The 26,191-nt window shown below is 36.1% G+C and overlaps 1 protein-coding gene and 1 pseudogene across 6 annotated transcripts in view; one reads left to right on the top strand and one right to left on the bottom strand.

The window, feature by feature from the left end:
• RSRC1 (arginine and serine rich coiled-coil 1) overlaps nt 1-26,191 on the bottom strand; it is a 442,527-nt gene that overhangs the window by 247,636 nt on the left and 168,700 nt on the right. The window lies entirely within an intron of this gene.
• LOC134733265 (large ribosomal subunit protein eL15-like) lies at nt 1,648-7,735 on the top strand (annotated as a pseudogene).

Genomic DNA, 26,191 nt, shown 5'->3' with positions numbered 1-26,191 from the left:
TGTTATCTATAATCATAAATTATTTATGTACATGACTTTTACCTCTAGTGTTCACTTTAAAAATCTTGTCTACATTTTTGTTCACCCTTATTAACATCTACAGAATTTAATACAAATAGAATCTTCCTAATTTTGGTATGTGATTATCCAAGCTATAGATGAATTCAATTTAGAGATGGAGAATGTGAAATAGAGATAATGAACAGTTATGTTTGCAATGCACGAGGCAAACAGAAATGGTGAACTCTTCAATGATGTATCCCCACTTTGTCTATGTTAGTTTTGGCTCCTATCACTAACCACCAAAAGTCCTCCAATACCTTCTCCCTGACATCAATGTCTTCATATCCCAAGTTCATGTCATTGCCTGCTTTATAATCTACCTTACCTAGCTAACAATTTTCTGCCAATATGTAACTCTTCTCAAACCAGTTCATTATCACCTCCATAATTTTGCTCATCCATTCATCTGCCTAAAACAATATTCTCTTCTTCTCAAAATCTGGAAATTCTTATATTTATTTTACAACAACCAATTAAACTCCTACCATGACTATGTTCATAATAATTTCTTAATCTCTAAACTTACAGTCCTTCCTGACATTTAATGGGTAAGCGCTAGGATCTTTGCAAATGTCCCAAGTTGAAAATGCAATAATGCATGTAAAGTGCTCAGCATACTGCATTTAGCAAATATTACTAATTATTGTCAACATCACCATTACTACACAGACCTTTGATGAGGATTGTCTAATACATTAACATCAGAAGAAAACAAAGCCACTGTGAGATACAGTGCTGGGCAGTTAGCAGGCTGTATTCACTGGCTAAGTTACATGACTCCTTCACAGCATCCTCTCAGAACATAGGCTTTAAGTCATGCGACACAGAAGTTACAAATTGTCACATACAACAGGCCACCTTACTCTGAATAGACAGAATATTAAATCTGTGGATATCAAGGTCAAACGCATTGCCCTTATAGAAAACTCCCGATAGTCTGGCACTTGATTGTCAGTAATTATTTTATGTGGCTTCTATGTATATATCCATTTCCCAAGTTAATTATTTGCTTAGGTAAACCTGCCTTGTTATCACATGAAGCTCTCTGACAAGCACAGACAGGGCTGGGGGTGGGGAGGTGGGTATGGCTGCATCTCCCTCCAGAAAACTGCAAAGCACTGGCTGTGTACCAAGTACGTGTACCAGTATGAGGAGGGCAGCTTTCTTCCATGAGGCCTGCCAGGCAAAACTCTGTAATTGCCAATGGGTATGTCTGATTGGTCACACATAGAATTTTGGCCTGGAACCAGTTTCCTCAGCTACCATGTTACTCATAGGCTTCCCTTCAGTTCGACTTTTTGAAAGAGAGAACTATACACATACTCTATCTCCCCTTTCCTACCTCCCACTACATCCAAAAATTACTCTTGGCTAAAGTCATCAGTGGTTCCCCCATGTTACCAAATCCAAAGTCTACTTTATCATCTTTCTCTTTATACAATTCTTAGAACCATTTGATACTGTCTAATATTCATATTCATGTTGATAAGCCCATGCTGAACTAATGTTCAATACTTCATAGCCTTTCCTCACTTGTCTTCTATAATATTATATCGTTCAGGTTTTCTACATTTTCTCAAAAAAATGGCTCTTCAAGTCTCTTGTAGTTCCATGCTCTTCTCTCTAGCCACCAAAGGTAAGAGCTCCCCAAGGATCAGTCCTGGGCCCTGGTCTTGTGCTATACTTTCTTCTTAATCCATCTCACCCTCACACACAGCATTAATAGCAACCTATACGTACATGTGCGAAAAATGCATATCATTCATAAGCTCCAGATTCATTTACCCTGTTGTCTATTTGACATCTCTATTTGGATATCTAAAAAAAAAAAAAAAAAAAAAAAAGCTTATGCTCAATAGATCCAAAACTAAATTCTTGAGTTCCTCCTTCAAAACTGATCCTTTTCAGTATTTCCTATTTCAGAAAAGGATCATATCATTCATCCTTCTGCTCAAGCCAAAAACCTGGGAATCAACCACTTCACTTTCTTCTCTTTCCCCCTACAATCTATCAGTTAGTCCTACTGATTCTACCTCTTAAGTAATCACAAAAACTATCTATATTTATATCAACTGACACCATCCTAATTCAATTGCCATGACCTCCAACCTAGTCTTTCTTAATTCTGTCATAGCTACTTTCCCCACTTTCGCCATTGTTTCACACTCATCCACCTATCCCAAAACATCCAGTCTAATCTTATAAAAATGAATCACTTCGGGCCAGGCGCGGTGGCTCACGCCTATAATCCCAGCACTTTGGGAGGCCAAGGTGGGTGGATTGCCTGAGCTCAGGAGTTTGCGACCAGCCTGGGCAAAAGGGTGAAACCCTGTCTCTACTAAAATACAAAAAATTGGCAGGGCGTGGTGGCAGGCACCTGTAGTCCCAGCTACTCAGGAGGCTGAGTCAGGAGAATTGCTTGAATCCAGGAGGCAGAGGTTGCAGTGAGCCGAGATCATGCCACTGCACTCCAGCCTGGGAAACAGAGCAAGACTCTGTCTCAAAAAAAAAAAAAAAAAAAAAAAAAAGGAATCACTTCATTCTTGAGCTCAAAACCCTTCAATTCCTTTTCACCAGAGCCATCATGATTTGCCCCCCACCACACACACACACATAAACATTATTTATTCATTCAACAACTACTACTGAGCACTATCTCTGGGCCAGATTCTGTGATAGGTATTATGGATACAATTATGAACAACATAGACTAGGTCACGTGGAGCTTAAAGACAGGTATAAAAACCATTGCACAAATATACAATTAGTACCTAATCATTAGTTACTAATAGTTTAATTAATTAGTAAATATGTGATATGAAAAATATTTCTGAAGTTAATACAGGGACCTATAAGATAGAATCAAAGGAAAACAAGAATTGCTCAAGGAATTCTTCTCTCATTTTATTCCACTGTCATGCTCGCTCACTACAGCCTTCTTCTTGGGTGTATTTGTTATGCTTTTTAAGCTACCCAGAATCTGAATACCATTCCAAATTCGGTGAACTTTGAATCCAAAGTATTCCAAATATAGGATGACATGAATTATACTAGGAAATTTGAATAAAGAGTTAATTAAAGACAAGAATAAAAAGATTATTCTCGGTGATAGTGGCAACAGAGCTTAAGTCCAGTGGCAGCAATATCAGAGGCGATGGTGGTCAGTGCCTGCATACTACCTATACTGATACCATGGTATACATAGGCAGTAACACTAGCTGACCAGTCTTCTTTTCCTGTCAATTTTCACAACCTGGTTTCCCAGAGTTCCCACTGATTATATAAGCTACCCAATAGTTCCACATAATCTATGTTTATTTATTTACTTGCAATCCTTCCTAATAGAATCTAAGCTCAATAAGCACAACTTACATCTAGGAAGGAGGAAGTGGCATAGAGGAAGTCCTAGAGGCTTGAAATACCACTGCATATAAGAAAGACTTTTGTTTTATTCTAGTTCACATAAAGTGACAGTACAAATGAAGATTCTTCTAGGAATTACTTTCTCACAATAAATGGTTTTATATCTGCCTGCATAAAATAAAAAAATAACCTATATTCAATTTATGGATAGTTTTCACCAAATTTTTATTAGTAATACTTAGAGGCCAATGGAGAATTTAAAAGTGCGCTAGCTTATTCTATTAAGCCGAAAGTACAAATCAGGGATCAGCAAACTACGGCCCATAGGCCAAATCCAGCCTATTTCCTGTTTTTGTACAGCACATGAGTTAAACCAGTTTTTACATTCTTAAATGTCTGGGAAAAAATAAAAAGAATATTTCGTGAAACATGAAAATTACTGAAATTGATATTTTATTGTCACTATATAAAGTTTTGTTGGGAAACAGCCACACTCATTCTTTTATGTATTTCTATGGCTGCTTTAATGCGATTAACAACAGCTGAGGAGTTGCAACAGAAATCACGCATGGCACTCTCATTAGTTTGCATTGCTGCTCAGGGCACAAGAAAAATCACAGTAACATAGCATAACTAAACGCAGTTTCAAGGGCCTTATGAATTGCTGTAATGTGACATTTAATTTTTAATACCAGTGTATAAGAATCATATCAAAATGAGAAAGGAATAGAAAAGGAGCCTTCAACTGTCATTTTTAAGGCACAGTGAAGTGTGGACTATTTTATCAAATTAAATGGCAATTCATTGTGCTTATTAGACAATGGCACTACAGCTTTGCTGGAAAAATAGCATATATGCTGATTTTTAAAAACAGTATATACTTGACTGAACACTCTTTACAGTATTTCCAACTCACAGGAAAGCCATAGTCCAAAAAAATAGAACATTTAAAATGGAATATCTCATCACAGCAGAATTTCTTCACAAAAATAAAAAAATAAAAATGAGTTTCCGAGTGATGTATTTGCCAACCAACCAATGAAAGCCATTTACCAAAGATGACTTAATTAGTGTTTGACTGCAGCCAAAGAAATGTATCCAGAGAAAATAAACTTGCTTAAAACTATTACACTTTCAGCAAGAACAGCTGTTCAAACTGTTGAAGACACAAGGAATATCATCAATATGTCCAGTGAAGAGATAAGGCAAATGGGTCCAAGTGGTTTTGCTTGGCTCTTCATGAGTCCCCAGATGTCAGAGATACTGCTCAGTTGTTTATTTGAGGAGTCAATGCTCAATGTGGAATGACTTAAGAATTAGCCTCCATGAAAATTATGCATAGAACATGAGAATATTTTCAACAAAACTGAGAAAACACTCATTCAGTACAACCTGATGTGGAATCTGCTAAGATGTGTTACATATCATGGTAGTTAACAATAGAGAGCAGAAAGAGGCTTAGTTGGTCAAATCTACAAAGCTTGTGAAAATGTAAGTCTGTGAAAATTTAAAGCCTACAGTTATTCACTGCATTACTCATCAGCAAATACTTTGTAAAAATACCTGAATGTAAAATGTGGTATTCAACCAGAAGTGTCAACAGTGAACCTCACTTGCTCTTGTGGACTTGTCCATTGTTGGTTGTATGATTTTTTTGACAGATACAGATGCTGAATATCCTGATTATTCCAACACATGGCAGCAGTTTGATGTCTTAACAGTGGTAAAGTCTAATTGTGATGTTTCACATTAGGGATCAATACTGACAATTTTTCTGACTGAGAAGAACCCCCTCAACCACTTTTATCCTAAATCACTTTTAGCTTCAGCAGTAGACATAAACATGTTCCTTAGCTGGGCACAGGGGCTCATGCCTATAATCCTATCTACTAGGTGGGGGCTGAGCGAGAGGATTGCTTCAGTCCAAGAGTTCCAAAGGCTGCAGTGAGCCATGATCCTGCCACAGCATATAAGCCTGGTCACAGAGTGAGACCCTGTCTCTAAAACAAAAAACAAATAAATAAAAATAAATTTTAATGAGCTCAACCTAAAATTACAAGGCAAAATGGTGCTTATATGCAAATTCATCCAACAGTAAAGTCATTTCAGTAACAACTGATGTTGCTTGAATCACAAAGTAATGTCAAACTGCTTTATATACTTCCCATGCTGTCAAAGTTAAAAGAAGATATTCATTCCAACACACATTTCAAGGAGTATGTTTTTTGACCTCAAATTACAGTTCCAGCAGTATTTTTCTGCCCTTAATGCAAGTGCACAGAAAATTTCCATATTCACAAATCCACTTAACTGCACAATTGAGGAGCTTCTACTTCAATTGGAAGCGATTAATCTGCAATATAATAACTAAAAGACAAAAATCAAGAAAAGAATCTAACAGAATTTTATAAATGCCTTTCAAGCAATGAAGATGATCATAGATTGCAATCAAATTTGGCAATACCTATCTGTGTGAAGACATTTTCAAAGATGAAATGTTTAAAATCTCATTACAGATCAGCATTAAAAGATAAATGTTTGTAATCAATTCTGATAACAAGGAACATTAATTTAGAACCCTAATCAAGTAAAGTGCTAGCTCCCCAAAAGGAATTCCATTTTTTAAATTCATGCATTTTAATTACAAAAAATTGTGCTCAATAATTATTATTATACTTTGAATTTTGTCCAAAAACTGTGGACAAATATTTTCTCTCGTTAGATTTATGTTTACAGGATACCTTCAATTCTGCCTCTTAGCCCACAAAGCCTAAATATATATATATTGTTTAGCCCTTTGCTGAAAAAGTTTACTGATCTCTGGTCTAAATCATTTAAATTCTAATTGTGTTCAAACTATATATCCATATGAGGTTATTTTGACTTTAGGAAATGGGGGGATAGGAAGCCAGAGGCAAAAGAGATGTGTTGTATTCTTCTCATTTTGATATTTGCATGACAATCACTAAGATAAATATTTAGCATTTCAAAATCCAAATGACAGATATAAGTAAAGAAATAAACATGCAACAAAATACAAAGGAGAACTAAATCTAAAAGTTGAGAACATCATCAACTTCTTCCATCTGCTTTTAGTCTGCTATCAAAAAAGGTAATATTGCATTAATTTTAGGTAATAAAAATACTGGTCGAAAAACTAAAGAAAATGATTATTTAAAAAAAGAAATAAACTAAAGTATAGGACCAATAAGACAAACACTAAAGGAGACACATTTTTTCTTCCATAACATCAATTCAACTCTTTACAAACTGTGAGTCTGAGAAAAGAGGGTAACATGAAAAAAGATGAATGTTAATTATTCTACCTAAAGGCTAAACTTGGCACCTTTCTGTCTGGCGGCAGCCATCTAGTAAGCCAAGACGGGTGCATACAAGTACATCCAGGAGCTATGGAGAAAGCAGTCTGATGTCATCATGCGCTTTCTTCTGAGGGTCCGCTGCTGGCAGTACCACAAGCTCTGCTCTCCACAGGGCTCCCCGCCCCATCCGGCCTGATAAATCACGCAGACTGGGCTACAAGGCCAAGAAACATTACGTTATATATTCGTATTCGCCGTGGTGACCGAAAACGCCCAGTTCCTAAGAGTGCAACATACGGCAACCCTGTCCATCATGGTTTTTTTTTTTTTTTTTTTTTGAGACGGAATCTCGCTCTGTCGCCCAGGCTGGAGTTCAGTGGCGCAATCTCGGCTCACTGCAAGCTTCCGCCTCCCGGGTTCACGCCATTCTACTGCCTCAGCCTCTCCGGGTAGCTGGGACTACAGGCGCCCACCACCACGACCGGCTAATTTTTTTTTGTATTTTTTTAGTAGAGACGGGGTTTCACCGTGGTCTCGATCTCCTGACCTCGTGATCCGCCCGCCTCGGCCTCCCAAAGTGCTGGGATTACAAGCGTGAGCCCCCGCGCCCGGCCCAGCATGATGTTAACCAGCTAAAGTTTGCTCACAGCTTCAGTCCCTCGCAGAGCAGTGAGCTGGACGCCACTGTGGGGCTCTAACAGTCCTCAATTCTTACTGGCTTGGTGAAGATTCCTCATAGAAATTTTTTGAGGTTATCCTCATTGATCCATTCCATAAAACTATCAGAAGAAATCCTGACACCCATGGATCACCGAACCAGTCCACAAGCACAGGGAAATGTGTGGGCTGACATCTGCAGGCCAAAAGAGCGCTGGCCTTTGAAAGGGCCGTAAGTTCCACCACACGATTAGTGGTTCTCGCTGGGCAGCTTGGAGAAGGTGCAACACTCTCCAGCTCCATCGTTACCACTAATATAAGTAAAGTTTGTAAAATTCATACCTAATAAACTATTTAGGGCAGTCATGTCTGCTTATAAGTGTTATTTGTCTGTTAAAACTAGTTTGCAGATTATTCCATGAATGTCAAATTAAGAAAGTTAAAGTGCAATAATGTTTGAAGACACTAAGTGACGGTGTATCTTGTTTCTAATAAGATAAACTTTTTTGTCTTTGCTTTATCTTATTAGGGTGTTATATGTCAGTGTATAAAACATACTGTGTAGTATAATAGGTTTAAAATAAATTCTTTAAAAGAGGAGTACTGCAACTAGCTCTGTAGATGTGTCTGGTGCATGTGATGAAATCTGCAGCTTTATTGGGGTGATGGCAATGCTCTGCTGGTTTACTTTCAAGTGGCTGGGTTTTTCAGTTTGGCAGGTACAGACTTTTTAAATTGGGCTTTGCTTTAAAAATTGTAGGGTGGGAGGAGGACATCTTAACTATGTCATGATTATATTTAGAAAATTATGGGGACAAATCTGGGTTAGCCTGAGGAAAACTGCCTTGGTCTCCACAGTACCATTTTAAGTTCACATAAAAGGTGAAAGCTCCTGGTCCAGTGCCATGGCTTCATGGCATTCAATGGTTAGTGGTAGTGGTATTAACACTGGTATGTTTTGAAATTGAATGTTAGATAAAATTATTAGCCTTAAAGTTGGTAAGCTAGCAATCAATATGCTAGGGTGGGAAGCTGGTGAGCCAGTGGCCATTAGATAAATACCTTTCAAGTGTAAGCTTAGAAGTCAACCTTAAAATACGTAACAATAACACTAATTTGTGATCATTATGAAAGCCTTCAGTCACATTGCGGGAGGGGGTGGGGGGAGTAGTTGACTATAAGTACATCATTCTTAGTCTATTCAGTTTTAAAAACATCTTGGGCTACCTACTGTGTCTACTCCCATAGGCTACAGAAAAACTCACACAAGTGCATGGTTTCCAACCATATGTGTTTTCTGCAGTTATTTCTCTTGTTCCTGGCCAAACTACCCTAAAAATCCTTACCATTCCACAAAGTTGGACCATCACTTGTGTGTCCACTTTCAGTGAAAGTATACCATCACTTTGCATTTCTGTTTCCATCACATCTTCCAGGAGACTAGGCTACTGTTTTCCAGGGTGAATTTGAGTGTAAGGGAAATGTAGACAAGGAATTGTCCAATTCTAAATTCTGACTTTGCTGACTTAATTTAAATGCTTGCTTCTCTGAACCAATTTTCTCCTATCTTCTCTAGGGGTTTCAAAAGGCTTAGTTAATTGATTTCCAGGAAGTACTCATAGCAAGTTCATAAAAGTTCTTGAGACCTAAATTTCTTCTCAAAAAAAGAAAAGATCCCAAGTCATACATTTTGATTGTGTAGAGGCTGTTCAACTAAAGGAATAAATGTCTATTACACTAAAAAAAAAAAAAAAAAAAGACTAACCTTGGCAAAATCAGAAAGAAACATTCCAGTACACTGGAGAAAAATGGCTTTTTCTTCATTAATTAAAGATAATTTAGCATAATGCTGAATAATCAGTTTTACAGGCATTGAATTTTTATACAACAGGTTATGTGAAATCCCAAACATGTTCTCAGCACTTCGGCATACCCCTAAAATTAATATTTCTAGACATTAAAAACACTGTTTAAATCTCATTCATTACATGGATACTCTTTATCTATTAAAAAATACATAAACAGCATTCTTAAAATACATAAACAATGCCAAATGGCTTCAGTTTGCAAATGGGCAACACTGAGGAAGCACTCTGAATGTTTCAATTTTAAGTTATTTTATAGGGTCATTACCATGTTTATGATAAAATTTTTAACACTTAAATCTGTGTAGTGTTACACTGTAAAAACAACAACTATACATTTCACAAAGATACAGTTAGCAAACATGACTCAAGCAACTACCATGAGAAAGAGAGCCTGAGAGCGAGAATAAGAGTGAGAGAAAGACAGAGGGAGAGAGAATGAATGGAATCCAAAGATTGAATATTAAGAAATGTCCCTGCTTGCTTCTCAACTGGTTCTACATATTTTCCCTCCAAGATTATTATCATGTTTTAACTCAAAGAAAGTAGACTTAGGGTAATACTTATTTAGTATGGGGATGCTTACCAATCCAATTAATCAGACCTTATAAACACACTGACATTTTCATAAAGGTTCTCAATATATCAAATCGATATAATACATGTTCTGAATGGCTAGACTTCGTATTACAGGAAATAGGCCTCAGTGCTAATATTCATACTGAAAAGCCATTGTGGTAGAATGGGGGATAATTTATCTGTGAGTTCCATATTTCATTAAGAGTTATACAACAGAAGAAAATGTGACTGTTTACAAAGAAAAAAGAAAATAGACTTACAGAACCTTACATTTTGAATCCATAAATAACAAATAAAAGACATTTGGCTTATTTCCACAAGAAGATGAATCTGTGTGTGTATATGTATGTATGAAGACCTTTATGAGTGGAAAATGTGTATGACTTAGACTAGGGCCAGGTATGTTTACTACCTTGAACATTTAATACTAAATGACATATACAAGTTTTAACTATATTAACCCTCCAATAATAAAAACTATCTGAACTAATAAAACAAAGTTCCAGGTTTGTAAGTTATACATTAACAATGCGTTGAAATTGTCATACGTCATTGAGATGATTCCTGAATATAAGCAGAAGCATTATGACAGAGGGGATTAAAACCTGCAAATTAATTTCCACTAATATCAGAAGATAAAAACACAAAAACAGGTTCTTTTTTTAACCTCTCAAAAGCTAGTACTCATATAAGACAATGTGTTTATTCTTATATATACCATTTTTTAGTTAAGAAAAAACACATTTATAAACAGTTGGAGGAGAGGAAGGAAGGGATAATAAAATAAATGTGTAGAAAATGTAAATAACTGATAAATCTATGTAAAGGGTATATGGGAGTTTCTTGTACTATTCTTCAAACATCTCCAGAGTTTGAATTTACATCAATAGTTATCAAGGGAAATAAAAGCTATTAAATTTAGCCAAAAGTTTCAGTTTTTACTAACTACAATATTCTGTTTGCAACTATTTTCTATTTCTTGAAAGCCCATATAATCTTCCTTTTCCCTCAATTACTACTGTACTTAAATTAATCAAATTTAATTCTGGAAAAAACAATACTAGTATTAAAAATTTTTTCGAAAAACATAAGATTAAAAACTTCTACACAAAGAATAAACTCCAAAAGAAAAGATGCAAATAAAATGACTATAATAATCTTTTGTTTTTTATTTGCAAGTATAAATCGGAAGAAAAACAAAAGCCTGGAACATAGCATCTGTCATATCAGAATATAAAAAGATGATCCTGGCACAAAATGAAAAAGCTCTAATTCATTTGCAAATGAAGCCTGCCGGTTCCATTTCAAGCTGGCGGTAACTGTCAAGAGTTAACAAGATAATCACTTTCAATCCTGCCTTCAATGGTACATTACACTGTTACTCCATTCAATAAGGCCGTTCTTTGGGGCACTAGATGAATGGTTTTCATTTCTAACTCACACAAAAAGTTGTGCAGGGAAAAAATCCACGGGGCTTAAGAAAGAAATCCCTTTATGGGCATTTATCTGCCGGTACTTGCTTTTAGGCAAAATGAGATATTCTGAAACATCAGTGTCCATTCACTTCCTCTATTCCTTTAGGCCCTTAATCCGTTGGAAAAAAAAAAACAAACTGGCATATGAGAAAAGTGCAAAAGCAGTTTCATTTTTTAAATTACCAATGCACGTTAAACAAAAATTATTAAAATGATTCTATGCAAATACAATGCTATTATATTCAAAAGACTAATATTAACCAACCTCCTCCTTATCTCATGGTAACTTATGTCACTTTCTTGGATTACTCACCTATATTCTGGGTGAAATGCAGGTGCTTAAAATTTCATATTTAATTCTTGTTGTGTTCATAATGACTTGTACACCTAAAAAGGTTAAAATACCTTTCCAAATTATTCCTAGTTCAATGAAAATGAATTTTAGCTAGATGTTATCTTTATAATGCATTTATCAAAAAGCATTATAAAAGTTTTTACTATTTCACGATGTAACTTAATCTTACAAATAAATGTAGGTAAGATAGCTATATAATTATTTTTGCAAAAATATTGAAACTATATATTAAAAAATATATTTTTGATTCATACAAAAAAATATAGAGTGCAAAGGCTTACATGCATCTACTAGTAATAGACAATTAGGCCATCTTTAAACTATAGTCTATGAGAGTAAAAGAATATTAAAATCTCTACTCTGACTGCTCATGCAGGCCTATATCCATCAAATCCATCCAACATCAGTGTAAATTTATAAGAACCATCTGTGTATGAATCACAACTTATTATTCAAGTCTATTTAACAATAACAACAATTAATCTTTCCCCACCTACTCCCTCAATTCAGGAAATAATATTGCTATATATTGCCTATGTAAATGATAATCTCCAGCCAAGACTTTTAATCCTTTTATAATCCCTTATTAGACGAAAATGTGGATTTTTAAAACTCATAGTACAAATGTCCTATGAAGGACTTAAAGTCCTTCTAAAATCATTACTTCAAAAAAATTACTGTATTTTGTATCCAAAAGCTTTAAGAAGTTAGAACATTCATGTTTATGACTACAAAGGCTACAGACTTAAATTTTAAAATTCAGATGATTTCATGAATACAATATGACATGGGGATAATCCTTTTATAAAAGGGAGAAGTCTTTCTGAAGCAGCCTAAGTTCACCCAATTCTTTCAAGTTCCAGTGTGACTAATCATTTATCCTCTAAAAGGTAAAAATTATCCCTATTCTTAAAATAAACTGTAAAAAGATGGAGAAAAAAATGTATAGGAAAATAGTTCAGAAAGTTTTACATTATCAGATACACTTGATCACTAATATTTAAATTTTAGATGAGTAATCTAAACTTTGTCATTGTGAATAAATTATAATGAATCTGTATATTTTAAAGTCCTTATAAAATTTAAGCTATAGCAGAAAACCAGGAAACTTAAAACATAAATGCCTATGCTTAAATCTATTAATTTTTTTAAAAACTTGCATGATATTATAAAATGACAATAATGTTAAGGAAACCTTATTACTCCAAATTTTAAATGCTTAGTACCAAACATGTTAACACACCAAGTAAACAGTGAGCGTATTATGGTACGCTCAATAAATTATGATTGAAATACATGACTACGATGTGTAAAACCAACCTGTGACATTACAAATTCCTAAAGAACCCTACAAACACAAAGCTACTGGCACAGCACAATTCCATGAGAGCTTAGTATTGTGAATCAGTCTCCATACAGGGTGAGGACACTAAAGTCATCCTATCATTGGGGTACCCTATCCTTTTGTTGGGTTCCAAGATCATGGTTAACTCGGGAGGTAGAAATGTTTGATCTTTCAGCTTCAAGCTGCCCTGCTGCAGCCTCCTTCCCTTATTAGATCCCTGGGGTTAGCTTTAAGCAAACACAGCAGCAAAGGCAGCAGGGAGTATGATGGATCTCCTATACATCAACCATTGGAACAGCAATGAAGCGTGTTTGAGGAACAGCACAAGCCTTGAACAAAAGCTTTACCAAGAGTCACAAGCGGGTTCCAACAAGCAACCTGTTATCTTGAATTATGTATGCAGTTGCTCCTATCCATTACTCACACTGATACCAGGGAACAAAATCTTCTGTCTACAGAAATACAGCTTCTAACTTACAGGGATATCTACTAACATAGTAAATATTTGTTTTCAATTACTTCAGTTAAAAGAAGTTCTTCATAAATTATACTAGAAGTCAAGAAATGTTTTCTTGTTATTCTTGTTCTGGTATCTTCAAGATATCAAAAGAAACAAAAAAACGGAATAACTCCTTAAGAACAGGTAAAATAAGAAATCTGTTTTCTGGGACAGGCACCTATAATCCCAGCACTCTGGGAGGTCAAGGCAGGCGGATCACGAGGTCAAGAGATCAAGACCATCCTGGCCAACATGGTGAAACCCTGTCTCTACTAAAAATACAAAAATTAGCTGGGCGTGGTGGCACACGCCTGTAGTCCCAGCTATTCGGAAGGCTGAGGCAGAATAGCTTGAACCCGGGAGGCAGAGGTTGCAGTAAGCCGAGATCACGCCACTGCACTTCAGCCTGGTGACAGAGTGAGACTCTGACTCAAAAAAAAATAAAATAAATAAATCTGTTTTCTGAAAATACTAAAAGCATGGTAGTGGGGAAAATAAACTTCATTATCAAATGAGTAAGGTAGAAGGGAGATAAATTTAATTAGCATGTAGGAATGAAATATTTAAAATGCCTTCACAATTTGAGAATATGATAAAACTTCAAGAAGACTCTCATATATCATACACCATAAACAATAGGCTCACCACAAAAATTTAAATGAAGTAAACAAATGAAATAATTTTGTAAATATCATTTAGACACATACTTGGATATTTTAAACATATCTGAAATGAATGCCCATACTCATAAAGAGGCCCTAAAAACCAAAGTAGTATTTAAAAAGGTGAACAACAGAATAATTAAAACTGGAAATTAACTGGCAATTCAGCAAGAAAAAAAGTAAATGATCTATTACTCTATAAAAAGATTCTCAACCTTAATGATAATATTTAAGAAATAAAAATCAAAACAATATCCTTTATTTGCTGCCTACTCAAGTAGCAAAACTTTAAGGTTATAACCTTTTTCAAACTGGTTATGGGGAGATGACAGTCTCATATAATTATGTATTTTCAATGAAAGGTAAATACCTCAAATAATATATTTTCAATGTTTAAAATAACAGAGAAAGTCTACTATGATTAATAAAAAGTTCAAGAACTTCATGCATTTATAAATGATCTGCAATAGAGATATAAATGTAAACTTAATATAAAAATTATCTCACATCACAGTATCTTTAAAGGTTTTGTTTTAATGTAACTTAAAATTAAAATTAAGACTAATAGTGAAGGAGTGGCAGAACAAAACTGCTGACAGAAAACAATTATAATAACCAAGTAACATGGTAAAAAATGTATTTATGGACACCAAACAGAATCCAAAAAGCCACCACAAATAGTCTAATCACAAAAATCTCACTTGGAAGTGAAGAGTTACTGTTGTATTTATTGTTTTATTATTTTCTGGTGTTGGGGCACTCCTATGGCTATGGCTGCAGAAACACAATAGTAGAAAACCCCAGCCTTTGGGCTCAAGGTTCCAGAATCAGAGTTCAGGGCTAAAAGAACAGAAAAAATGTAAAACGGAAATGCAGGCAGGAAGAAAACCACAGAAAGAGTATGATCCAAATCTGAATACAAATTATGTCAAAACCCTTGACTAACAGCTAAATTACACATACTTGGGGGAAATTTTCAGGGAATCCAGCAAAAAAGTAGCTAGAGATTAGAGAGAAATATACCTTTGATGCTTTTTTAAATTAAGTGTATTAACCAAATATGTGCATCTCTGGTGGTAGAAAGGTGAAGAAGAATGAACTTGAAGTATCTGAGGACACATTGTAAAGCTGGCAGAGCAGCTGAAAATGAAGCAATCAACCACAGAAGCAAAACAGACAGAGTGAGCTCTATCTCTACTTAAATTCTTAGCTGACAATAAAATTACATAGAAACAGAAAAGACTATGCCACAGAGCCAGTCTAAAAATACAACAATGGGAAGCCCTAACAGTACAGAAATATTGGACAGTACCTATAGGAAGGAAGAGGATCTTTATAGTTTCAGGTGAGAAAAGTACAAAAATAAAACAAAACAATAATCCCCAGGAAAACACAGCTGAATCCAGAGTGGCTATAATGTTTTTTTAAGCCAAAAAAAAAAAAAAAAAAAAAGACATGGAAATAAACAGCATAAGAAAAGAGTAAATCAAAACTATTAGTGAACCAGATATTAGTTTTATCACATAAATATTTATTGGCAGCTATTATAAATTGTTTAAATATTGAAGGAAAAATAGTGTCAATGAATGGATGGGAAATCTCATCAGAGATATGGAAACTATATTTTTTCAAAAAGAAAATTCTAAAGGTAAGAGCAAAATATTAAAAAAATTCATGAAATGGGCTCAAGAAAGAAAACAGAAAAAAAAAAATCAGTGAACTTAAAGAAAGACCACCGTAAGTTACTCCATTTGGAGTACAAGAAAAAAAAATTTTTTTAATGAAGAGGACCTCAAGAGATCTGTAGGACAATAGCAAGTGGTCCAACATATGTGTAAGGTCCACCAAGAGAAAAAGAACAAATGAACAAACAGAATATCTGAAGAAATAATAGCATAAAAGTTCTCAAATTTGGGGGAAAACACTTATTTACACAGACAAAAAGCTCACTGAAAAATGAGCTTTTCAGTTTGGCTAAACATGAACAAAAATCACTCTCACGCATGACAGTCAAACTTCTGAAAGCCAAAGATAAAAAGAAAACCTGGAAAGAGGCCAGAGAACAAAGATGCAGTATATACTGGAACAATTATAAGATTACAGCTAATTTTTCCTCAGAAACTATGAAAGCCAAAAGACACTGGAACAACCAATTCAAAGTGATGAGGAAAGAAAAAAATTGTCAATCAAGAATACATACATATTTGAATGATAGTAAAATCTATCATTCAAAACTGAAGGTGAAATAGGCCAGGCATGGGTGTCATGTCTGTAATTCCAGTACTTTGAGAGGCCAAGGCAGATGGATCACTTGAGCTCAGGAGTTTGAGACCAGCCTACGCAACATAGCGAAACACTGTCTCTACAAAAAATACAAAAATTAGCCAGGTATGGTGGTGTGTCCCTGTAGTCTCAGCTACTCAGGAGGCTGAGGCAGGAGAATCATTTGAGCCCAGGAGGTGGAGGCTGCAGTGAGCTGAGATCATACCATTGCACTCTAGCCTGGGCAACAGGAGTGAAACCCTATATCAAAAAGAGGGGGAAAAAAAAGAAGGTGAAATGAAGACACTTTTGCTTAGGATAAATATAATGGGATAAGTTAAAGTAGAATGGAACAAACTAAAGATGCATTTTAACAAGTTAAGTTTAACGTGTAATTTGTAGGGGAACAACTAAAAATAAAACAAGGTGATATAGCTTTAAAACCAATAAAAAAATTAAAATGTAATGATAAAAAGTATAAACTACACCCAACAACTGCCAAGAAACTCACTCTTTTCAAGTAAACCAAATGTAGAACACTAAAATAAATAAATATATTTCAAAAGACTGTCTTACAAAGCATACTTTCTGAATACAACAGAATGAAATTAAAATTCATCAACAATAAAACATCTATATAAGCTCAAAATATACAACAATTAAAAGTAGTGCTTACAGAAAATTTATAGCCTTAAATGTTTTTACTAGAAAAAGAGATGTACATTAATAATCAAGTAGCTATAAAAAGATTAAAGTAAACCTAAAGTGAGTAGAGAGTAAGGGAAAAAATTAAAGAGAAAAAATGAAGAAAAAGAAAACAAATGGACGACAGAGAAACAATAAGATTCTGTGTTTTTCCAAGAACAAACACTATTAATTTTGATAAATCACCTTTAAAAATCAACTGCTTCATAGCATAATAATCATACTGTACTATACTGTTGGTATGGATGAAATAAGAGATATATAGATAAATAAAACAGAAGGCAAAGACCAGAAAAGGACCCATATATATAGGAAATTTATTTTTGCTAAATTATCAAGGCTTCAATGAGAATTCAATCAAAATGGCAAAGTGTTTTAAAGGTGGCATTGAAATAAATGGCATCTGTATATGACAAAAAAAAATCATCCCTAAAATGATCATAGACATAAATATAGAAGCTAGGCCTATGAAACTACTAGAAGAAAATCTTTGTGACCTTGAGGTAGACAAAGTTTTTAGCAAACATTAAGAATGAAAAAAGCTGATAAGCTGCGATTTATCAAAAGTAATAGCTTTTTAAATTGTTAGCATACAAGTAGCGGAAAAAATGTAATAGCTTTTGTTCCTCAAAAAGCATATTTAAGATTGGAGTAATTTTTTTTTTTTTTTTTTTTTGAGACAGAGTTTCACTGTTGTCACCCAGGCTAGAGAGCAATGGCATGATCTCAGCTCACTGTAACCTCTGCTTCCTGGTTTCAAGCAATTCTCCTGCCTCAGCTTCCTGAGTAGCTGGGATTACAGATGCCCGCCACCACGCCCAGCTAATTTTTGTATTTTTAGTAGAAACAGAGGTTCACCATTTTGGCCAGGCTGGTCTCAAACTCCTGACCTCAGGTGATCTGCCCACCTCGCCCTCCGAAAGTGCTGGGATTACAGGCATGAGCCACTGTACACGGCCTGGAGTAAAATTTTAAATGGGCAAAAGATTTGGTTCAAGATAAGTAAACAGAACACATTTACACTTCTGCCTGGAACAACCAAAACCAGCAATAACAAGAAAAAAAAATTCCAAAATATATTTTTTTAATGTTGTGCAAGACCCTGGAAATTAGGCAACAAAAAATAGTAACTACTGAGAGTTAAGAAACAAAGTATGAAGGCCTGTAATTACAGGTCCCAGTGCAAAAAAGGAGAACTCAAGTAGAGCTTGGCAAACTCCTTGATTTGCAGAGTCAGAGCTGGCAGTCCAGGGAGACCAAGGCAGTTAGAGTTCACAAGACAGAGTGTATGGCAGACCAGAGAGCAGCACAGAGACAGATCAGGGAAATCTTCTAATAGTCAGCAAAGTACTAATTAGCGCATGCCTGTAAAGGCAAAAGAAAACACAATTTCAAAGATTTGGAGATTACTGCCTGGTGGTCATACAAAGTGAGAAATAGTGCCCATTCCAACAAGCCAGACAGGAAAAACTCGTAACTCATAAGGCATAGATTAAAATACCCAGGATGTTCATTCCTCAGTTGTGGGGAACGGTTAGCACTACATTGAGCACTACTCGACACCCACCAAACAAATCATAAAAGCAAGACTTAAGGGCACAAAACTGTTTCCAAGGAACTTAGCTGCATCTCAGAACAAAGCTTAAGAACGTTCATAGGATTGAAAAACTATCCAGACAAATCCAGTATAATGGTTGGAGATTTCCAATATTCTCTCAATATTTGATAGAACAAGTGAATAATCAGAAAGGACATAGTAGATGTGAACTTCATCATCAACCTATGTGACCCAATTGACACTCAGAGAATAGTCCACATAAGAACAGCAGAATACAAAACTTATTCAAACCATTCATCAAAATAGAGCTATGCTGAGCCATAAAAGAAGTCTAAATACATTTGAAAGGATTTGAGTTATACAAAGTATGCTTTTTGGCATAATGAAAGCAAATTAGAAATAGGTTACAAAAAGATATCTAGAAACTCTCCCAAAATTTGGAAACTATATGCCATGCTTCTAAATAACCCATGGAGAAAGAACAAATCAAAGGAAAATTAGACATTATTTAAATGCAATGAAACAAAAACAGAATACCAGAATTTGTGGGATTCTAAAGAAATACATGTATAATACTAAATGCCTACATGAGAAAAGCTGCCAGGCTGCAAATCAAAGGTTTCAGCTTATACCTTAAGAAACTAGAAGAGGAGGAGAATTAAACCCAAAGTAAGCAGTAAAAAGAAAAATAAAACAGTTCAAAGTGGAAAGCAATGAAATAGAATGCAGAAACATTACAGAGAAAAATCGATGAAACCAAAAGCTGGTTCTTTAAGCACATCAATAAAACTGACAAATTTCTAGCCAAACTAATGAGAAAAAATGAGAAAAAGGAGTAACAACAAATTATTAATATAAGAAATAAAAGAAGTGACATCAGTGGAGACTCTACAGATGCTAAAAGGATAAAAAGAGAACATCCTAAACAGCTTTATGTTTATAAATTCAACACTTAGGTAACATGAACCAACTCCCGGAAAGACACAAACTATCAAAACTCACTCAAGAAGAACTTTTTTTTTTTTTTTTTTTTTTTTTTTTTTTGAGACTGAGTCTTTCTCTGTCCCCCAGGCTGGAGTGCAGTGGCGCGATCTCGGCTCACTGCAAGCTCCGCCTCCCAGGTTCACGCCATTCTCCTGCCTCAGCCTCCTGAGTAGCTGGGACTACAGGCGCATGCCACCACGCCCGGCTAATTTTTTGTATTTTTATTAGAGACGGGGTTTCACCATGTTAGCCAGGATGGTCTCGATCTCCTGACCTTGTGATCCGCCCGCCTCGGTCTCCCAAAGTGCTGGGATTACAGGTTTGAGCCACCGCGCCCGGCCAAGAAGAACTTTTGTAAGCAATTTGATAAGAAACTGAGTAGCAACTTATCTACTGAAGAAAGCAGATTTGTAGCTAAAAACCTTTCCACAAAGAAAAATCCCGGCCCAAATGGCTTCATGCCTAAGTTTTACCAAACATTTAATAATCAAATAATACAAATTCTCTACACACTCTTCCAAAAAACTGAAAAGGAAATATTTCCTTTTTGAACCAGCATTACCCTGCCACCAAACAGACAAAGGAATTATAAGAAAATAAGACTGCAAAACAACATTCTTCATAAAAACAGAAGCAAAAATTCTAAACATAATATTAGCAAACCAAATGTAACAATATATAAAGAGAATAATATATCATGACAAAGTAGAGTTTTATCCTAGAAATGTAATGATGTTTCACATTCAAAACTCAATCAATGCATTTCCCCATACTAACAATTTAAAAAGAAAAGCAGTATAATTGTTTCAGTACTCACAGAGAAAGCATTTGACAAAATAAAACAATCATTTCCTAAAAAAATTCTCAGCACACTAGGACTAAAAGGGCATTTCCCCAACCTATCAAAAGGAATCTACTAAAATTATCTTGATAACATCAAAATAATGGAAAAAGACTGAATATTACCTAAGATCATAAGTAAGACATAGATAGGCATGCTTACTGCTTCTATTCAATGCTGTGCTGGAGATCTTAGCCTGAGCAATCAGGCAAGGAAAAAACAAAAGGCATCAAAAGAGTGGAAAGAATTAAAACTGTCTTTATTACAGGCAACCTGATGATATATGTAAAAACTTCAATTTACAAAAAGGCAACTAAAAGTATAAGTGAATTTAATGAGATTGCAGGATACAAGGTGAACACACAAAATTCAACTGCATTTATGTGTATCAGCAATAAGTAGTCTGAAACTGAAATTAAATATATATATAAATAATTTCAAAAAGATGAAATACTTCAGGAAATTTTTTTAATGTCAGAGACCTTCTAAAGTATATGCTACAAAATATTGGTGAAAAAAATTTTAAAGACCTCAATAAATAAAGACATATACCTTGTTACTGCGCTAAAAGATTCAATATTATTAACATGTCAATTCTCCCCAAACTGATCTACAGACTCAATTCAATCCTAATCAAAATCAAAGCGGGATATTTTACAGAAGTTGACAAGATGATTATAAAATTTGTATAGTAATAACAAAGAACTTAAGACAGTCAAAACAACTTTGAAGAGTATTAAGTTGGAGAGCTAAGACTACATGATTCCAAGTACTTCAGTGGAAAGCAACAAAATGTCTAGAAATGAATCCACACATTTGTGAACAACTGATTTTTTTATGAAGATACAAAGGCAATTCAATAAAGATATTCTTGCCAACAAATGATGCATTAAATACTAAATTTTAAATATGCAAAAAAGAAAAAATGAACATTAACCATATCTTATACCGTACTCAAAACTACCTCAAATAAACCACAGACCTAAATGTCAAAATGATAAAACTGGTAGAAGTAAACAGAAGACAATCTTTGGACCTTAAATTAGGCAAAGATATCTTAGATCAACATGAAACACATGACCTATAAAAGAACAAAGAAATAAACTAGACTTCCTCAAAATAAAAAAACTCAAAAGACACTACTAATAAATGAAAGAAAAGCTTTGGCATATATCTGTTAAAGCAGCAGTTCCCAACCTTTTTGGCACCAAGAACCAGGTTTCATGAAAGACAATTTTTCCATGGATGGGGCTGGGCAGGGGTGGTGCAGAGGGCAGGTGTTGCAGAACGGCAGAAGATATGGTTTCAAGATGATTCAAGTGCATTACAATTGTTGTGCACTATATTTCTATTACTATTACATGGTCATATATAATGAAATGATTACACAACTCACCATAATGTCGAATTAATGGGAGCCCTGAGTTTGTTTTCCTGAAACTAGACAGGTCCATCTGGCGTGATGGGAGACAGTGACAGATCATCAGGCATTAGATTCTCATAGGAGCATGCAACCTAGATCCCTCACATGGATAGTTCACAATAGGGTTCATGCTCCTATGAGAATCTAATGCTACTGCTGATCTGACACCAGGCAGAGCTCAGGCAGTAATGCAAGCGATGGGGAGTGGCTGTAAATACAGATGAAGCTTCGCTTGCTACTCCACAACTCACCTCCTGCTGTGCATCCCAATTACTAACAGGCCATGAACCAGTTGGGGACCTCTGTGTTAAAGTACTTGAATCCAGAATATATAAAGAACTCTTAAAACTTAGTCATAAGGGAAAAATAACCCAATACAAAACAACCAAAAGATTTAAACACACTTCACCAAGGAATATATATATAAGTGAAAAATAAGAACATGGAAACATGTGAAACATCATTAGTTATCAGAGAAACGTAAATTAAAGCCACAATGACACACCACTGTATACCTATTAGAATGTCTAAGATTAAAAAGACTGACCACGCACAGTTTTGCTGAGGATGTGGAATAATTAGAACACACATACACAGCTGGCAGAATTGTAATATGGCACAACCACTTTACAAAATAATTTGGCAATCTGTTAAAAAGAAAAACATAGAGGGAAAGTGGAGCAAGATGGCCAAATAGGAGCCTGCAGTGATCATCCCCTTGGCAGAACAGCAAACTGAACAACTATCCACACAAAAATACACCTTTGAAAAGCCCAAATCAGGTGAGCGATATAACAGTACCCAGTTTCAATACCACATTAAGGAAAGAGACACTGAAGAGAATAGGAAAATCATCTTGAATCACCTACACCACATTTCCCCTAACCCCCAGCAGCAGCCATGTGGCGCAGAGACAAAATCTGTGCGCTTGGGGGAGGGAAAGTACAGTGATTGTGGGACTTTATGGTGGAACTCAGAGCTGCCCTGTAGCAGCAAAAAGCAAAATGGGATAAAACTCAGCCAGGGCCCAGACAGAGAGCACTTAGACCAGCCATAGTGAGAGGTGAAATTTCCATCCCAGTGGTTGGAATTAGAGTTCTGGCAAGCCCTGTCAATATGGGCTAAAGTAGCCTGGGGTCCTAAATAAACTTGAAAAGCAGTCTAGGCCACAAGAACTGTAATTCCTGGGCAAGCATCAATGCTATGCTTGGCTCAGAGCCAGTGTACTTGAAATGCATGCAACCTGGTGAGACACAAACCGGGATGCCCAAGAAGTGCTTGTGTCACTCCTTCCCTAATCCCAGGCAGAACAGGTGCAGCTTTGGAAAAGACTCCTTCTTTCTGCTTGAGGAGAGGAGATGGGAAAGTAAAGAGGTCTTTGTCTTGCAACTTGGATACCGACTCGGCCACAGCAGAATAGGCCACCAGGCAGAATCCTAAGGCCCCCATTCCAGGCCGTAGCTCATGGATGACATTTCTAGGCATACCCTGGGGAAGAAGAGAACCTGCTGCCTTGAAGGGAAAGACCTAGTCCTGGCAAGATTCATCACCTGTTAACTAAAGAGCCCTTGGGCCCTGAATAGTATGTACTACAGGTCTTGGGTGAGACTCAGAGCCAAGCTGGCTTGTGGTGTAACACCACACATTCCGAGCTATGGTGGCTATTGGAAGAGACTTCTCCTTGAGAAAAAGAGAAGAAAAGGAGTAAAGAGGACTTGGTCTTGCAGCTTGGCTACCAACTCAGACACACCGGGGTAGAGCACCAACTGGACACCTGGGGTCCCCAATTCCAGGCCTTGAATCCTGGATGGCATTTCTGGAACTGCCTTGGGCCACAGGGGACCCAACTTACCTGAAGAGAGAGACCCAGACCTGGCAACATTCACCACAAGCTATTGAAAGAACCCCTGAACCTTGGGTGAACATTGATGATAGCCAGGCAATATTCACCATGGGCCTATGGCAGTGAGGCCATAGGGAGAGACTCCTTAGCTTGAGAAAAGGGGAAGGAAGAGCAGAAAGGACTTTGCCTTGCAGCTCAGGTGCTAGCTCAGCTGCAGTAGAACAGAGAACTAAGTAGATTACTAAGGTTCCTCGCTCCAGGCCCTGGCTCATGGACAGCATCTCTGGACCTGCCTGGGGCTGGGGGGGAACTCGCTGCCCTGAAGAGAATGACACAAGTCAGGCTAGACTCACCACTTGTGGATTGTAGAGCCACTGGACTTTGAGTGAACATACGCAGTAGCCAGACAGTGATCACCGCAGGCCATGCACAAGACCCAGTGCTGTGCTGAGTACGGGTCTGATCTAGCACAGTCCCTGTAATGGTGGCCAGAAAGGTGTTTGTCACCCTTCCCCCAGTTCCAGGCAGTTCAGCACAGAGTGAGACACTCTGTTTGGGGAAAAGAAAGGGAAGGGAACAAGAGTCTCTGTGTGGTAATCCAAAAAATTCTCTTGCATCTTACCAAAGACCACCAAAGTAGTACCTCTATGAGGCTACAAGAGCCACAGCATTACTGGGCTTGGAGTGCTCCCTAATGCAGATATAGATGCCATGACCAAAGACATACAGCGCAACACCCAAGTCCCTATGAATACTCGGAAAGCCTCCCCAAGAAAGATGAATACAAACAAGTCCAGACTGTGAAGGCTACAATAATAATGCCCAGACACCTATAAACATTTCAATGCCCAGATACTGATAAACATGCAGAAGAATTAAAACATTCCAGAAACAGATGGCTTCACCAAAGGAACTAAACAAGGTACCACCAGCCAATCCTGGAAAGATAGACATACATAACCTTTCAGAAAGAATTCAAAATAGCTGTTGTAAGGAAGGTCAATGAAATCCAAGATAACAAATACCAAGAAGAAATTCAGAATCCTATCAGCTAAATTTAACAAAAAGACTGCAATAATTTAAAAGAATCCAGCAGAAAATCTAGAATTGAAAAATGGAACTGACATACTGAAAAATGCACCAGACTCTCTTAGCAGAACCGATCAAGCAGAAGAAAGAACTACTGAACTTGGAGACAGGCTATTTGAAAATACAGTCAGAGGAGACAAAAGAAAAAAGAATAAAAAAAGATGAAGCACACCTACAAGATCTAGAAAATAGCCCCCAAAGGGCAAATCTAAGCATTATCGGCATTAAAGAGGAGGTAGAGAAAGAGACAGAGGTAGAAAGTTTGTTCAAAGGGATAACAACAGAGAACTTCCCAAATCTAGAGTAAGATACCAGTATTCAAGAACAAGAAGGTTATAGAACACCAAGCAGATTTAACCCATAGACTACCTCAAGACATTTAGTAATCAAACTCCCAAAGTAAAGAAAGAAAAGGATCCTAAAGGCAGCAAGAGAAAAGAAACAAATAACAGGAAAAGGAGCTCCAATACATCTGGTGGAAACCTTAAAGGCCAGAAGAGAGTGGCATTGCATATATAAAGTGCTGAAAAAAAAAAAAAAAAACAACTTTCATCCTAGATTAGTATATCTAGCAAAAATATTGTATAAATATGAAGGAGACATAAAGACTTTCCCAGACAAACAAAAGCTAAGGGACTTCATCAACACCAGACCTAGCCTACAAAAAAAAAGGTTAAAAGGAGTTCTTCAATTTGAAAGAAAAGGGCATTAATAAGCATAAGAAATCATCTGAAGGTTTAAAACTCACTGGTAATAGTAAGTAAACAGAAAAACACAGAATATCATAACATGTAACCGTGGTGTGTAAACTGTTCATATCTTGAGTACAAACACTAAAAGATGAACCTATCAAAAATACTAACAACAACCTTCCAAGTCACAGACAGTATTATAAGATATCAATAAAGACAAGAAAAGGTTAAAAAGCAAGTAAGGTGATGAAGTTAAGGCATAGAGTTTGTATTAGTTTTCACTTCGCTTGTTTCTTTGTTTATGCAATCAATGTTAAGTCGACATCAGTTTAAAATAATGAATTATATTATTTTCAAGCCTCATGGTAACCTCAAATCAAAAAACATACAAGAAACACACCAAAAATAAAAGCAAGAAAATAAACCACCAAAGAAAATCACCTTTACTAAAAGACAGGAAAGAAGAAAAGAAGGAAGAGAGGACACAAAACACCTAGAAAACAAATAACAAAATGGCCAGAGTAAGTCTCTATTTATCAATAAAAACACTGAATGTAAATTAACAAAACTCTCCAATCAAAAGGCACAGAGTGCCTGAATGGATATAGAAA

Source organism: Symphalangus syndactylus, chromosome 17, assembly GCF_028878055.3.
Source record: "Symphalangus syndactylus isolate Jambi chromosome 17, NHGRI_mSymSyn1-v2.1_pri, whole genome shotgun sequence".
NCBI lineage: Eukaryota > Metazoa > Chordata > Mammalia > Primates > Hylobatidae > Symphalangus > Symphalangus syndactylus.
This window is presented reverse-complemented; position numbering and strand designations above follow the sequence as displayed.